The sequence below is a fragment of the Mobula birostris genome, chromosome 20 (genome assembly GCF_030028105.1).
Source record: "Mobula birostris isolate sMobBir1 chromosome 20, sMobBir1.hap1, whole genome shotgun sequence".
In the NCBI taxonomy this organism is placed as follows: Eukaryota; Metazoa; Chordata; class Chondrichthyes; order Myliobatiformes; family Myliobatidae; genus Mobula; species Mobula birostris.
Window position 1 is genome coordinate 14438401 of NC_092389.1, and position 16911 is coordinate 14455311.

Here is a 16911-nt window from a genome sequence, read left to right on the forward strand (position 1 = left end):
TTTGCACACTAATTGAATGCCCAATTTGGTGAGGTCTTTCATTGATTCTATTTTGGTTATTATTCTATTATGGATTTATTTAATATGCCTGCAAGAAAATGAATCTTAGTGTTGTATATGGTGACATATATGCACCGTATTATTTGTTAATTTATTTGTGGTAATATTACTTTATGTAATGCAGTAGACGTAATTCACACACATAACACATAAAGTAATATTACCACAAATAAATTAACAAATAATACGGTGCATATACGATACAAGTTAAAAAGAAAACAGTATAATGCTACAGGTGCCTCATATGTCATGAGATCTGGCTGGTGGCAGGGAGTTCTGTAGCCATATGGCCTGGGGGAAGAATCTGTTTACCCTTCCAACAGTTCTTGACCTTCTGCCTGATGGTAGGGGCTCAAAAAGATTGTTGGATGGATGAGTGGGATCATTGACAAAGCTAAGGGCCCTGCATATGCATGGGTGGAAGAGAGACCACAAGATCCCCTCAGCAGTCCTCACAGTCCTTTGTAGGGACTTGGGGTCAGGTGCCTTGTAATTCCTGTGCCAGATGATGATGCAGTTGGTCAGGACACTCTCAATGGTGCTCCTGCAAAAATTGGTTAAAATGGGGTAGGGGGAGGAGGGAGCTTCACTTATCTCAATCTCCTCCGGAATTGGAGGCACCACTGTGCTTTCTTGACTAAAGAGGTGGTGTTGAGGCACCAGGTGAGATTGTCTGTTATGTGCATTCCCGTAAACTTGGTGCTTCTAACTCTCTCCATGGAGGAGCCACGTTTGTGCAATGAGGAGTGGTCAGCCTGCGCCTTCCTAAAGTCCACAATCATCTCTTTAGTCTTGTCCATGTTGAAACTCAAGTTGTTGTGCTTGCACTGTTATACCAGCTGCTTGTACCTCCTCTCTGTATGCTGTCTCATCGTTATCGTTGATGAGGTCAACCACTGTGGCGTCATCAGCAAACTTGATGATTCAGTTTGAACTGGATCTAGCAGTGTAGTAATGCATTAGTAGTGTGAACAGCAGTGGTCTGAGCATGCAGCCCTGGAGAGCGCCCGTGTTCAGCGTGATGGAGCTTGAAGCAAACAAGAGAAAATCTGCAGATGCTGGAAATCCAAGCAACACACAAAATGCTGAAGGAACTCAGCAGACCAGGCAGCATCTATGGAAAAGAGTACAGTCGATGTTTCGGGCCAAAGGGTCTCAGCCTGAAACGTCGACTGTACTCTTTTCCATAGATGCTGCCTGGCCTGCTGAGTTCCTCCAGTATTTTGTGTATGTTGATGGAGCCAGAGATGTTTCTGCCAACAAAGACTGACTGTGGCCTTTCTGTCAAGAGGTCCAGGATCCTGTTACAGAGAAAGGTGTTGAGAGACCCAATGAGGACAGTTTACCCACCAGCTTCTGAGAGATGATTGTATTAAGCACCGAGCTGAAGTTAATAAACAGCATCCTGGCATATAAGTCACAATTTTTGTAGGTGGGACAGGATGGAGTGAAGTGCGGAGACTATGGCGTCATCAGTGGAGTGATAATCTGGAAGATGGGATTTAATGCGATCCATAACCAGTCACTCAAAGCACTTCATTATTGTTGAGGTTAGTGCCACTTGTTGGAAGACACTGAGGCAGGTTACTGTCACTCTCTTGGGCACCAGGATGCTGGGACCACCTTCAAGCCTGAGGGAACAGTGAACTGTTCCAGAGAGATGTTGAAGATATCTGTTAGAACCTCAGTTAACTGGGCTGCACAGTCCCTCAGCACCTGGCCAGGTTATCAGGTCCCAGAGCTTTACATCGGTTGACTCTGGCTAGGATTTTCCTCACATGAGCTGTTGTGGTGTTAACAACTACTGATGATTTTCTTTTGATACAAACAAATGTCATTGGGGACGAGGAGAGATTTCTTCACTAACCTAAAGGCACAGCACCAGACTCGTCTCTTTCAGAAGCATCCATTTTCTCTGACTGCCTTCTATCCTTAAGGCAATGTTCCATCTGTGCTGGGAATTACACACAAAGAATCTTTGTAAAGTAATTTATTTTTAACTACTCCAGGTTTTTATAAGTGTAAAAGAAATTTCCTTTCTCTAAATCTGAGTTACTTCCTCAGAGATTAATAAATATTTCTATCCTCTAGCTGAGTATCCACGATGTGCTCAGAAATTTGCTGACTGTCCGACATAGTGTTATGCCGTCTGCACTGTTGGTGCAGTGCACGCTGTAAACAACAGGAGTTGACTGCAAAGCTGGCAGTGCAGTTTAAGTTAGTTTCCAGTAGGTGGCAACACGTGCCCAGCTCTTTCCCTCCAATCTGCAGTCTTGCTTCATTGGGAGCCAGTGTAAACACAGCAGTTTAGAGGTCGCTTTCATGTCCAAGGAGAGTTCTGTCACATATACGTTGAAACATCCAGTGAAATGCATCATTTTGTGTCAACAGCCAACACAGTCTGAGGATTGTGCTGGGGGCTGCTCACAAATGTCATCATGTTTCCGGTGCCAAAATAGCATGCCCACAACACAACAATACATCTTTGGAACATGGGAGGAAACCGGAGCACTTGGAGGAAACCCACATGGTCATGGGGAGAATGTACAAGCTCCTTACAGATGGCAGCGGGAACCCCAATTGGTGATTGTTGGCGCTGTATCGCAATGTGCTAACCACTATGCTACCATGCTGGTATAGAAACATTGATACAGAGGATTTTGCAGTTTTTTTGATGCCACATTAAATGCTATAGAAGATTAATATATTGTTAAGTAACAAATAATTTAGAATTAAGTAATTTAACAATGAAAAATGATTTTTTCTCAGATCCAGGTTAGGTTTTAGTGCTATTTGCATTTGGGAGTATGGAGAAAGACAATCAAATTTGGAGCTTGGAGCTCTCTGTAAAATGAAGGCCTTAAGTTGGAGCTCGATAGGGTGAGAGGTTCAGAATGAAGCTTTCTATCATGCAAGTGTCACACAGTGGATATTAGCATAGGGAACAGCCTCATAAAAAGAAGGATGTCTCTCTAATACAGACAAGAGGAGAAATTTCTTAACATAGTTGAATTCATTGCCACAGACGGCTGTGGAGGCCAAGTCATTGGGTATATTTAAAGAAAATGTAGATAACTTCTTGATTATTAAGGGTATCAAATGTTATGAGGGTGAAGGCAGGAAAATGGGGTTGGGAAGGAAAATGAAACAGTCAGGAAGGAATGACAGAGCAGACTTAATGGGCTCAATGGCCTTATTCTGCTCCTATGTCTTATGGTTCATAGGTTGAGAGTCTCAAGGTGGAGCACCGCATAGGCCAGGGTGACGTGGGTTCAGCAAATGCAAGTGTATTGAATAGTTAAAGCAATGGGAGGAACAGGGTTGCTTCTGATCACCAGACATGGAAGAGGAAGGATGTAAGAGGAGAGCAGTAAAATTGTTATCATGCATTACCACAGCTGATGGCTGAGGGCAGGAAAATATTTGAGATAAATCTTAAGGAGTACTGAGATAAAGCAGGGAAATGGCTTTTACTGAAATGGTATTCTTGCATCAGCATGAGTGTGATGGTTAGATGGTCTCCTCTAATCGCACTGACTGACGTGTCCCCAAGCTGAACTGCAGCAGAAATTACACACAATATAGAAACAGGCCACTGGCTCTGCCAGTTCATGTTTACACTCCTTTTGAGCAAATGTTATGAACCACTTATCTTTTCAATGCCCTTTTCTATACCTACTCCAATTAACCCTCCTTGATAGACTCTGTGAGAGAGTCTGCATCATCAAAAGCCCAAGGAGTGAATTCTAGCCCCACAAAACATTGTGAAGATATTTAGCATGTCCTATGTTCTGCAGCTCTCGTATCTACTCTAGCATCTTTGGCTCCTCAATCTTAAACCCATTTCTGCTGAATATAGCCTGTATATACAATATAAATGCTTGAACTTAGAAATAATTTTTCTTGTATGTCACAGGATGAAATTTGCCCATTGCGAGTGTCCTAGAGTGCTCAACCATAGGAACCTACATGGTTCCAATGAAGAGCACTCATTTGAAACCTTTCTGAAAGCAAGCAGCTATGAGATTTTTTGCTCTTGCCCCACTTCCCCTTCCTCTTCCATACTAACATTCCTTGCTCTTTCCTCATTTGTCTCACTCCCCCTTTCTGTTCCTGTTCCTCTCATTTATCACACTCGAATATTCCACCTTCCCCCAATTCCTTTCATCATCCCTCTGTTTTTCTTCATAGACCTCTCCCCATTTTCTTCACACCATGCCCCTTTCCTCCTATCCTGTTGACCCCTCGCTACTCTCCCATTTCCCTCTACCTATTAGCCTTTTTTAATTTCCTACATTCCTGTATGTATCCTTCCCACTCACTTTTATACACTCAGTAATTCTAAATTCAAAGTACATTTATTTATTATCAAAGTACATTTAATATATGTCACCATATACTCCCCTGAGATTCATTTTCTTGTGGGCATTCACTGTAGATACAAAGAAACACAATAGAATCAATGAAAACTACACACAAACAAAGACAGACAAACAACCGATGTGCAAAAGACCAACTGTGGGGAAAAAAACCCACAAATAATAATAATAATAATAAATAATACTAAGGACATGAGTTGTAGAGTCCTTGAAAGTGAAATCAGTTCAGTATTGTAGTGAGTAAAGTAATCCATGATCGTTCAGGAGCCTGATGGTGGCACAGCTGCATAATAAAAACAATGTAATATTTTGGAAATATTGGCATTTAACAGAGTGTGTAGATGAAAGTTCTGCCATAGTCTGGTCTGAGCTGAATGTCAAGACTCCAGTTTCCTGGGAATAGCAGAGTCTGGTCCTCACGGGGTCACTCTTTATCTTCACTCAGTCATGGATTCTGGTCCTCATTGACACTGCAAAGTTCAAACTCAAATCTCTCTTTTGGAGAATATCTCCAGAAACCTACATGGTGCAAGGGAATGGTCCATTAATCTACATCTACTGCAGCATAAATGGAGTGTTCAGTCAAAAAAAGAATAAAGGAACCCTGTGATGATACTCAGTGGAAGTCAGTGGGAGGAGCATTTGGAAGCAATAAATATATTGTAAACCCCATTCAAAGTCTGATTCATCATTTACTATCTTATGCCTGACAGATATTTCTGCTGTTATGGTTATACAAAACATAATCCTAAGAAACAAACAATTCAGATAACACTCACAAAATGCTGGAGGAACTCAGCAGGCCAGGCAGAATCTATGGAAAAGAGTATAATCGACGTTTCTCAGCCTGAAACATCAACTGTACTTTTTTTTCAATAGGTGCTGCTTGGCCTGCTGAGTTCCTCCAGCATCTTGTGTCTGTTGATTGGATTTCCAGCATCTGCAGATTTTATTTTGTTTGTAACAATCCTGATGCAAGGATTTGACACAAACTGTTCACAATTCCTTCTCCCCATTCCCCCCTCCCCCCGCACCCCAGAGATGCTGCTTGACCCACTGAGTTCTTCCAGCAGATTACTTATTGGTCCAGATTCCAGTATCTGCAGTCTCTCGTGTTACCATAATCAATTTGTCCTTATGAAATCTAAGGACTGTTAAGCATTGCATATTCTTTACCTGTTGCTTTCTGGTTCAAAGGATAGGAAGAGCTGAAAGTTTCATTAATTTTCTTGCAATTCTTTTGAATGAAAGCCTCTTTATACAAAGACATCAGGGTACCAGAGCTCTTGTGGGGGTTGAACACATGGGATCTCAAACCTCAGTACACCTGGAGTCTCAACCATAAGGGTCCTCACTATAACATTTTGGGTCTAGAACATTCAGAACACTGAAGATTTCAAGTATGTTGGGTATCAGTCAGTAGTTAATCAAGCGCACAGCTTACATAAATGATTGAAAATTGTTTTATTGAACATCTTCATTGGATTGATAAATTATGTTCTGTTTCTGTACAGTAAAAAGAGAAAATACAGTTATACATGCATCTTCATTGATTTGCAATCTAACCTTTAACTTTCTATATATAGCATTAGATAAAAGCTTGAAGCAGAAACATTTGCACAGCTATATAGGTAAACAAATAAATTTCCAATAAACTGGCACAAGCACAGTTTACTAAATGGCTTGTGTCATATTAGCTCATGTTTTAGTAGCACTGAATGAATCTAGATTAAAGCCACACTCGAGTCAAGTGTCTCACTATCCACCAGTTCCCAACGTTGACAGTGAGGCCTCCCAAAACCAACACTCTGTTGTCAAGTGGAAAGTTGTAGCTGAAAATAAGAGTGAGGAAATATTTAAGGAAATGTTTGAGGTGGGAGGCTTGAGCCTGCGTTTGGTAGGAAGCAGAGGGTTGCAACCCATCCTGGTTATGGGTGGGTGGAGAAAAGATGCCCAATTTTTATTTTGTACAAGTTTCTCTCAGACTTGTTAACGTTGTGGGGACATCAGTCATGATTTACTACTTCGTCCACTGTTAGCATTATGGTTCCTGAGTTCACATTCCATGCTTTTTTCTCCAAGTCAATTGTGAGTTTTATGACTGTCCCATTGAAAAGCAATCTAGAGAAATGGATAGCTGGAGAACCTAAAAGCTCCAAGGACAGGTGAAATACTAAAAAGAATTTAAGGAAAATCTTTAACATTTGAGGAGTCTGAAGGTAATCTTCTTCACTCAGAGGGTGGTGTGAGTGTGGAATGAGAAGTGGTCAATTGTGGATTCAACTGTAATATTTAACATAAGTTTGGAGAGGTACATGGATGAGAAGAGGAATGGAGGGCAATGGTTCCAGGTACAGGTAGAAGGAATTAGACAGAAGGCCAGGCCAGCACATACTAAATGGGCTGAAGGGCCTTTTTATGTGCTGTCATGTTCGACTCTATGATAGACCTCAAGGGAAAGGCTGAGGTATGTAACCTTTGCTTTATTATTCGATTGGCTTCACTGCCATTCAGACACGGTGAATGAATCACTGTTCCAAAGACGGGTTTTGACATTTGTTATCTAAGGCAGATTCCATTCTTGGATGCCAAATTATGTCAGTTTTTACGCCTCCAAGAACACAGGTGCAAGATGATAAGGTACAAACTACCATGTGCCTCCACAACAGCCTTTTCTGAATATCATTTGATTAAAAAATGTAGAAATTAAATGCTTCCTACTCCCTAAACAGGGAGTCTGTGCTCTTTCTTTGACAAAAATTAGTGCCAATAAGTTGAAAGTAGGCAATTTTAGCAATAATCATCACATGAATGAGCACATATTATGTTACATTCAACAGATTCATTTGCTGCCATCAGTAAATTACCAAACGTATGGCTCAGTGAGTTTGGAGAATAATTAAATCATGCATTAAGGTGTTCCAGGTTCAAAGATCATTTGAACCAGTACCTCATTATTTGTGAGGGAAAATCATCCAGCATCAGTTCTCTGTGATCTCTGGTGAAATATGTGCATGTCTGAACAAGGTTTGGCTGTGATAGGGTCACAGAATCCCAGGTACAGAAGAGCGGTTCGAGCAGTACTGGTGGTAGCTCATTGAAATTGCCCTGCAATCAGTCCCACTCCTTAGCCTCGTCCTATAATCTGCAATCAACCTGGGCCTCTGTACCTCCTTCTGCAACTGGATCCTTGACTTCCTCATCGGGAGACCACACTCAGTCAAATCGGAAATAATATCTCCTCCCTGCTGACAATCAACACTGGCGCACCTCAAGGATGCGTGCTTAGCCCACTGCAGTATTCTCTCTGCGCTCATGACTGCTAGGTACAGCTCAAACGTCATCAATAAATTCACTGATGACACAACTTTTGATGGCAGTACCTCAGATGGTGACAAGGAGGCGTACAGAAGTGAGATAGATCAGCTGGTTGATTGCTGTCTAAACAACAACCTTGCACACATTATCGGTAAGACCAAGGAACTGTGGACTTGAAAAAGAGGAAGTTGAGGGAACACACACCAGTCCTCATCAAGGGCTCAGCAGTGGAAAGGGTGAGCAGCTTCATGTTTCTGGCTGTCAACATCTCTAAAGACCTATCGTGGGCCCAACATATTGATGCAATTATGCCAAAGACATGCCAGCAACTATATTTCATTAGGAGTTTAAGGAGATTTGGTATGTCACCAAAGACTCTAGCAGTTTTTTATAGATGTATAGAGGACAGCATTCTGACTAGTTACATCACCATCTAGTCAGAGACACCAATGCAAGGATTGGAAAATGATGCACAGATCATAAACTCAGCCAGCTCCACCAGGAACACTAGCTTCCCCACCACTGTGGACATCTTCAATAGGCAATGCTTCAAAAAGGCAGCATCTGTCATTAAGGAATCTCAACATACAGGAGATGCCCTCTTCTCATTATTACTATCAGGGAAGAGGTACAAGAGCCTGAAGACACACACTCAACATTTTAGGAACAGCTTCTTCCCCTCCACCATCAGATTTCTCAACATCCAAAAACATAATCTCGCTTTTTGCTCTCTTTTTTTGTGCTACTTATTTATTTTTTATATTTCTTACTGTAACTTATAGTATTTTTTTTCTCTATTACACTGTATTGCTGTCACAATACAACAAATTTCATGGCTTATGTCAATGATAATAAACTTGATTTTGATTCCAGTTCTAATTCCTCATGTGAAGGTGCAGCTATGATTGCCCTTTGAAAGTTCCTAAGGAATCAAAATCCATGACACATCAGTGGTAAAGTACTCCACTTTTTAACAGCCCTCAGTGTGAAGATATTTCTTCTAATTTTCCTTCAAGTTTTGTTGCTAGTTTTGATCTACAGCATCTGCTTACAGGGTCTTAAATCTAGGCAACTATGGTGGGTTAGCTTGGTAGATTGGGAATCTGTATTTACATATATGATTCGAAACAAGGTTAACATTCATATAATTAATTAGACAGTATACATCCCTGTAGGAAAAATAAATACAAAAGAAAAGGTGGCTCAGCTGTAGCTAACAAGAAAAGTTGAAAATAGCATTAAATCAAAGGAAAAAGATTAATATGTTGCCAAAAACAGTTTCTGTGATATCACACTGGAGGAATATTGTATCATTTCTTAATGCATGCATTACTAAATGACAATAAAAGAGGACTGCGTGTCCTCATAATCTAAAAAAAATTCTAAAACCCAAGGATTGGGAAAATTGCAGAACTGATTAAAAAAGGACCAGGATTTTTATAATGAAAGGGAAGATAGAACAGGATACTAATCTAGAAAATGTGGATCTTTTACAGATGGGAGAGAAGAAATGAGATTGGGAAATGATACTGGAGAAATTACGTGTATGGAATCATAGAGCACGTCCCAATTTCCCACGTTCAGCCCATATCCCTCTAATGCCAGCCCTCCATGTATCTATCCCAAGTGCTTCTCAAATCAGTCTGTCTCCACTGAAAAAAAAGCAGAGAAAGCTTTGAGGAAATTGTAGGGAACAAGTTCAAAGTTGATGAGAAGCTGAAGGAAATTAGTATTGTTATAAAAGTAGCACTGGAGAAAATAATGGGACTGAAATTCCTGGAGCTGAAAAAATTCATCTCAAAGTTTTGAAAGATGCAGCTAGGAGGCTGTGGATGCCATAGTTGTCATCTTCCAAATTTTCATAGATTCTAGAGCAGTTCCCACAGATTTTAAATTTAAGAAAGGAGACTGAGAGAAAATGGGGGACTATCGTCCAGTTAGCCTGACACCAACATGCAGAAAATGCTATTAAGGAGGAGCTTTAAAAAATAATAATAGGATTGGGAAGAGTCAGCATAGAGTTATGAAAGAAGAATAGTATTTGAAAAATCTGTATGTTTTTTAAGGTAATTGCAGAAAGTTAAGAAGGAACCAGTAGTATTTTTGTATTTTCAGAAGGCCTTTGATAAAGAGGCACATGATTGGTTATTAAATAAAATTAGAAACATGGGAATTGGGGGTAATATATTGGCATGGATTTAAGAGTAGTTAATGGACAGAAAGCAAGGTGGAATAAATGGCTCAGTTTGCGACTAGAAGGCTGTTTCTTCATAGTTTATAAAATATAGTCAAAAAAATATATAGTCCAAGACCCTGAGTCCATGAATGTTGCAGCAATCTGCAGTTGAACACAATACAGCTTGTCATCTGCTAGGCGAACACTGGGGGCAGCACTGACTCCAACTTGGACGCTGTGCCACACTGCCCCCAGCATTCCAGTGGAGCACACTGGCTCCAATGCCTTTCTCCTGGGGAGCCGTAAATAGGCGACACTGTGGCTTGAGGCTTAGTCCTCGAGGCCACACAGTTCCCCCACCATCTAGCAATAAATCAGTGAATTGGACATGCAGCATTCCACATTAGCAATGTCCAACCGGGTCTTGTGAGTACATAAAAAGTAACTAAGATGATCACTTGCTGTTAGACTGCACACTGTCTTTGTGCACGACTCCTCTGGCGCCTCTCTGATACAGGCAGCAGCAGGATCTGCACCAAGTCTAGCCTTTTCAGTTTCTCCGCCAACAAGCAACTCACTGATGTGGCAGACCTGCAGCACTTTAAGTTCTTAATGTCCAGCAAGGTCTTGTGATTGTGAAAAATACTTCTAAAAAAAATAGTAATTTCTTTGGTTGACCCCATAGAAGCCACTGCGACCGAGTGCATCGCCATCTTACCAGAAGGTGGATATTGTAGGGTGAGGTCATCATTGATTTAGTTGAGGGGACTAAGAGTGATATCTCTAAATTTAATGAATATAAATCTGGGTACAAGAGTGATTCTGTGGAGACTTGAGAGACTGCAGATGTTCATCCACTATGCCAGCCGGGATCTCCTGGTGACCGGCCATTTTATTTTCACTTGCCATTCCCACAATGACATGTCTGTTCACGGCCTCCTCCACTACCTGGTAGAGGCCGAATACAAATTCAATGAATAGCACCTCATATTCCGTCTGGGTAGTCTCCAAGTTGATGGCATGAACTTCAAATTTTCTAACTTCAGGTAACCACTCCCCTCTGACACTTCTCACCTTTTGTTTGCCCCTGATCCCACAGGCCCGCATCTCTCTTTCTCTCTCCCAACCCACCCTTTCCATCTGCACGTCATCACACATTCCTTCTATTGGTTCCCCTCCCCACCTCCTTCCCTTTACTCAATGTTCTACTGTCCAATCAGATCCCAGCTTATGCAGCCCTTTGTCACGTCCATCTATCGCCTCCCTGCTTCTTGCTCCGCCCCTTCTCCCCACCTTTTTATACTGGCTATCTCTGCCCTTTCTTTCTAGTGCAGATGAAGAGTCTTGAACCTAAACATCAACTGTTCATTTCCCTCCTAGATACTGCCTGACCCACTGTTTCCTCCAGCTCCTTTTTGTGTTGGGTTATAAGACCATAAGACATAGGAGCAGAATTAGGCCATTCAGCCCATCAAGTCTACTCCACTATTCCTTCATGACTGATTTATTATCCCTCTCAACCCCATTTTCCTGCCTTCCCCCCCTAACCTTTGACACCCTGACTAACCAAGAATCTATCAACCTCTGCTTTAAATATGCTCAATGACTTAGCCTTCACAGCTGTCCATGGACATGAATTCCACAGATTCATCACCCTCTGGCTAAAGAAATTCTTTCTTATCTCTGTTCTAAATGGAAGTCCCTCAATCTTATTCTGAGGCTGTGCCCTCAGGTCCTAGAATTGCATCAAATGCTCCTCATATATTAACCCTTTTATTTCCGGAATCATTCTCATCAACCATCTCTGGACACTCTCCAATGCCAGCACATCTTTTCTGAAGTAGGGGGCCTAAAACTGCTTACAATACGCCAAGTGTGGTCTGATCAATGCCCTTTAAAGCCTCAACATCACATCCTTGCTCTTATATTCTTGTTCTCTCAAAATGAATGCTAACATTGTATTTGCCTTCCTTACCACTGACTTAACCTGCAAGTTAACCTTTAGAGAACCCTGCACAAGGACTCCCAAGTTCCTTTACATCTCTGATTTTTGAACTTTCTCCCCATTTAGAAAATGCCTTTATTCCTTCTAGCAAAGTGCGTGACCATACACTTCCCTGCATTGTATTCCATCTGCCACTTCTTTATGTGAAGGATGCACAGGGGCTTCATTCAAATAGATAGAAAGGATGTCTTGCTCACATGTCCAACGTCGTGCTTGCGAAAAGACACGATACCCTGAGCCCTGTCATGGGAAGCATTACTAAGCGGATGGAGGAAAAAATTCAATAGTCCACTCAAAGCCTAACAGGCAAGTCTCCTCCTAGGCAAGGACATAACAGATAGAATCTAATGTTGTAAAACTATCAATTAGAAAAAAAATAGAAAAGTGGACTATTTTTAAGTGGTGATGGATGAAAGGTGCTGGTGTTAAAAGGGATCTGATTATATGAATCACAGAAAGTTAATATGCAGGTATTGCAAGCAATTAAAAGGCAAATGACATGTTAGTCTTTATTGTAAAAAGATTTTAGGTTTTTGAGTAAATATTGTATCTAGGGCACTGAAGAGACTGTGTTTGAAATACTGGCGAGAAATGGGTGATAAAGCATATTTGTGGAAAGTGTGAGGTGGTTCATGTGGGAGGGTTAATAGGGTTGGGATTACACAGTGAATGGCAGGACTCTAGAAAGTACTGAGGAATTAAAGCAATAAGGATCAATTGAACAGGCTGGTTTGTTTTCCTTGGAGTGGAGAAGGCTAATCAGAAGGACCTGACTGAGGTATACAACATTATGAGGGGTATAGACAAGGTAGATACTAACAAAAGATTTCTATTAATAGAGATACAGTGCCTATCAAAAGTATTCACCCCTCCCCCCCCAGAAGTCTTCATGTCTTACTGTTTTACGATATTGAAATATTGAATCACAATGGATTTAATTTGGCTTTTTTTTGGTACTGATCAACAAAAAAAGACTCTTTCATGTCAAAGTGAAACCAGATCTCTCACAAAGACATTAGTGTTCCCATACCAGGCCATAATGCAGCCAGTCAGCACATTTTACTTATATCTTGTAAATCAAAAAACATAAACCAAAAAAAATCATTAGTCCTATAGTGAATTCTGGGAGACTCCATGCACCTTTCCTTCAGTCAGAAATATTACTCACTACCCCAACATTTTGACCATCTTATGTCCAAGTTGCTATAGTTTCTTTCAATATACAATATCTACTGCACCATCTTTATCCACAAAGAATTCAATGTTCAAGTAGCCATGATTTGCTTTGAATAAAGTTGTGCCAACTGGCCATTATAATAAGCATATATTTCTCTCAGATGACAATTGCCCCACCCTTCACCTTAACAAGACCACTAGTCCTCATTTTTCTACTTAAACCAATTGATAATGTTGTGGGGGATGAGCTCCCAGGAAAATGCCACTGGCACTGACCATGGCTCAGTGGTACAGAAGGGAAAGAGGGAGAAGAGGGGAGTGGTAGTAATAGGGGAATCAATAGTCAAAGGAACAGATAGGAGATTCTGTGGACATGAACAGGACACATGGATGGTATGTTGTCTCCCAGGTGCCAGGGTCAGGGACATTTCTGATTGCATTCACAGCATTTTGGAGGGTGAGGGACTGCAGCCAGATGTCTCGGTACATATTGATACCAACGACATAGGAAGGAAAAGCAAAGAGGTCCTGAAAAGAGAATTTAGAGAGCTAGGTAGAAAACTGAGAAGCAGGACCTCCTGTGTAGTAATTTCTGATTGCTGCCTGTGCCACACGCCGGTGAGGGTAGAAACAGGATGATTTGGCAGATAAATGCATGGCTGAGAAGCTGGTGCAGGAGGCAGGGCCTCAGATTCTTGGATCATTGGGATCTCTTCTGGGGGAGGTATGACCTGTACAAAAGGGACGGGCTGCACCTGAACCTGAGGGGGATCAATATTCTCTTGGGCAGGTTTGTTAGAGCTGTTGGGCAGGTTTGCTAGAGCTGTTGGGGAGGGTTTAAACTAGTTTGACAGGGGGTTGAGAACCAGAGTGAAGGGACTCAGGACAGGACGGATGGTAAAAAAGCAAAGGCAGCATGCAGTCAGACTGTCAGGAAGGATAGGCAGATGATAGAACAAAATTGCAGGCAACAGGGTGAGTATCAGTGCATTAGGGATGCAGAATCAAAATGGGTAGCAAATACAGTACTGAATGTGTTTTATCTCAATGCACGGAGTATAAGAAATAAGGCGGATAATCTATTGCACTATTACTGATTGTCAGGTATGATGTTGTGGCTATCACTCAATCATGGCTGAAGGATGGTTGTAGTTGGGAGCTGAATGTCCAAGGTTACGCGTTGTATCAGAGGGAGAGGACGGTAGGCAGGGGGGATGGCATGGCTCTGCTGGTAAAGAATGACATCAAATCAGTAGAAAGATGTGACAGGATTGGAAGATATTGAATCCTTGTGGGTTCAGTTAAGAAACTGCACGGGTAAAAGGACCCTGATGGCAGTTATATAAAGGCCTCCTAACAGTAGTTGGGATGTGGACCAAAGATTACAATGGGAAACAGAGAATGCGTGTCAAAAGGGAAATGTTATGGTAGTCATGGGAGATTTCAACATGCAGGTTGACTCGGAAAATCAGGTTGGTAATGGATCTCAAGAGAGTGAGTTTGTTGAATGCCTACGAGTTGGCTTTTTAAAGCAGTTTGTCGTTGAGCTGAATAGGGGGTTAGCTATACTGGACTGGGTGTTACGTCATGAACCAGAGGCGATCAGGGAGCTTAAAGGTAAAAGAACCCTTAGGAGGCAGTAATCACAATATGATTGTGTTCAACTTGAAATTTGATTTGGAGAAAATAAAGTCTCGCGTAGCAGTATTTCAGTGGAGTAAAGGAAATTACAGTGGTATGAGAGAGGAGCTGGCCAAAGTAAATTGGAAGGAGATGCTGGCAAGAATGACAGCGGAGTAGCAATGGCATGAGTTTCTGGGATAAATGAGGAAAATGCAGGATAGATGTACAGCGGTGCTAGAAAGTTTGTGAACCCTGTAGAATTTTCTCTATTTTTGCATAAATATGACCTAAAATGTAATAAGATATTCAGGTAAGTCCTAAAACTAGATAAAGAGAACCCAATTAAATAAATAACACAAAAACATTACACTTGTTCATTTATTTATTGAGAAAAATGATCCAATATTATACTTGTTGGGAAAAAGTACGTGAACCTCTGAGGTAATGCCTTCTACAGAAAGTATTTGGAGTCAGGTGTTCCGATCAATGAGATGAGATTGGAGGTTGGGTTGTAAAGGTACCCTGCCCTATAAAAAAGACACATAAAGTCAGGTTACTGACAAAGCCTGCTCTTCTCAAGAAAAATCTGTTTATGTGTACCATGCCTCAATCAAAACAACTTTCAGAGGACCTCAGAAGAAGAGTTATAGAGGCGCATAAAGCTGGAAAAGGCTACAAAAGCATTTCTAAAGACCTGAGTGTTCACTAGTCCACAGTAAGAGAAATTATCTGCAAATGGAGGAAATTCAGTACTGTTGCTACTCTTTCTAGGAGTGGCCATCCTGCAAAGATCACACCAAGAGCACAACGTGCAATGCTGAAGGAGGTGAAGAAGAACCCAAGGGTAACAGCAAAAGACCTGCAGAAATCTCTGGAACTTGCTGAAGTCTCTGTACATGAGTTCACTATAATAAAAACACTGAACAAGAATGGTGTTCATGGAAGGACACCATGAAGGAAACTACTGCTCTCCAAAAACAAAAACATTGCTGCAAGTCTCAAGTTTGCAGAAGACCAGCTGGATGTTCTACAATGCATCTGAGACAATATTCTGTGGACAGATGAGACAAAATTTGAACTTTTTGGCAGACATGCAGATTGCTCTATCTGGAAGAAAAAGGGCACTGCACACCAATACCAAAACCTCATCCCAACTGTGAAGCATGGTGGTTTAGGGCTGCTTTGCTGCCTCAGGGCCTGGACAGTTTGTAACTGCTGAGGGAACAGTGAATTCAAAATTGTGCCAAGACATTTTACAGGACAATGTCAGGGTAGCAGTCTGTCACCTGAAGCTTAATAGAAGTTAGAAAATGCAAAAAGACAATGATCCGAAAGGTAAGAGTAAATCAAGATCAGAATAGTTTAATAAGAAGAAAATTCATGTTTTGAAATGGCCATGTCAAAGTCCTGACCTTAACCCAACAGAAATGTTGTGGAAGGACCTGAAGCAAGCAGGCCATGCAAGGAAGCCCACCAACATCCCAAAGCTGAAGCAGTTTTGTACAGTGGAATGGCCTAAAATTCCTCCAAGCCGATGTGCAGGACTGATCAACAGTTACTGGAAAGGTTTGGTTGAGGTTATTGCTGTACAAGGGGGGGGGGGGGCGGGGTCACACCAGTTACTGAAAGCAAAGGTTCGCATGCTTTTTCCAACAAATACATGTACTATTGGATTATTTTTCTCAATAAATAAATAAACAAGTAGTTTTTGTGGTATTTATTTAATTAGGTTCTTTTTTTCTAGTTTTAGGACTTCGGTGAAGATCTGTTCACATTTTAGGTCATATTTATGCAGAAATAGAGAAGATTCTATAGGGTTCTCAAACTTTCTAGCACCACTCTATTCCAAAAATGAAGAAATACCCAAATGGCAAAATAGTGCAGCCATGTCTGACAAGGGAAGTCAAAGCTAATGTAAAAGCTAAGAGAGGGCATACAACAAAACAGAAATCAGCAGGAAGATAGAGGATTGGGAAGCTTTTAAAACCCTACAGAAAGCAACTAAAAGAATCATTAGGAGGGAAAAGATGAAATATGAAAGCAAGCTAGCAAACAGTATCAAAGTGGATACTAAAAGCTTTTTCAAGTATGTAAAAAATAAAAAGAGAGATGAGTGGATATAGGACTACTAGAAAATGAGGCTGGAGAAATAATAACAGGGGACAAGGAGATGG

The 16911-nt window shown here is 41.2% G+C and overlaps 1 long non-coding RNA gene across 1 annotated transcript in view; it reads right to left on the bottom strand.

Annotated features, from left to right (window-relative positions):
- The window catches only part of LOC140185074 (uncharacterized), a 35583-nt gene that overhangs the window by 11280 nt on the left and 7392 nt on the right, over positions 1–16911 (bottom strand). The gene's annotated exons all lie outside the window — the stretch shown is intronic.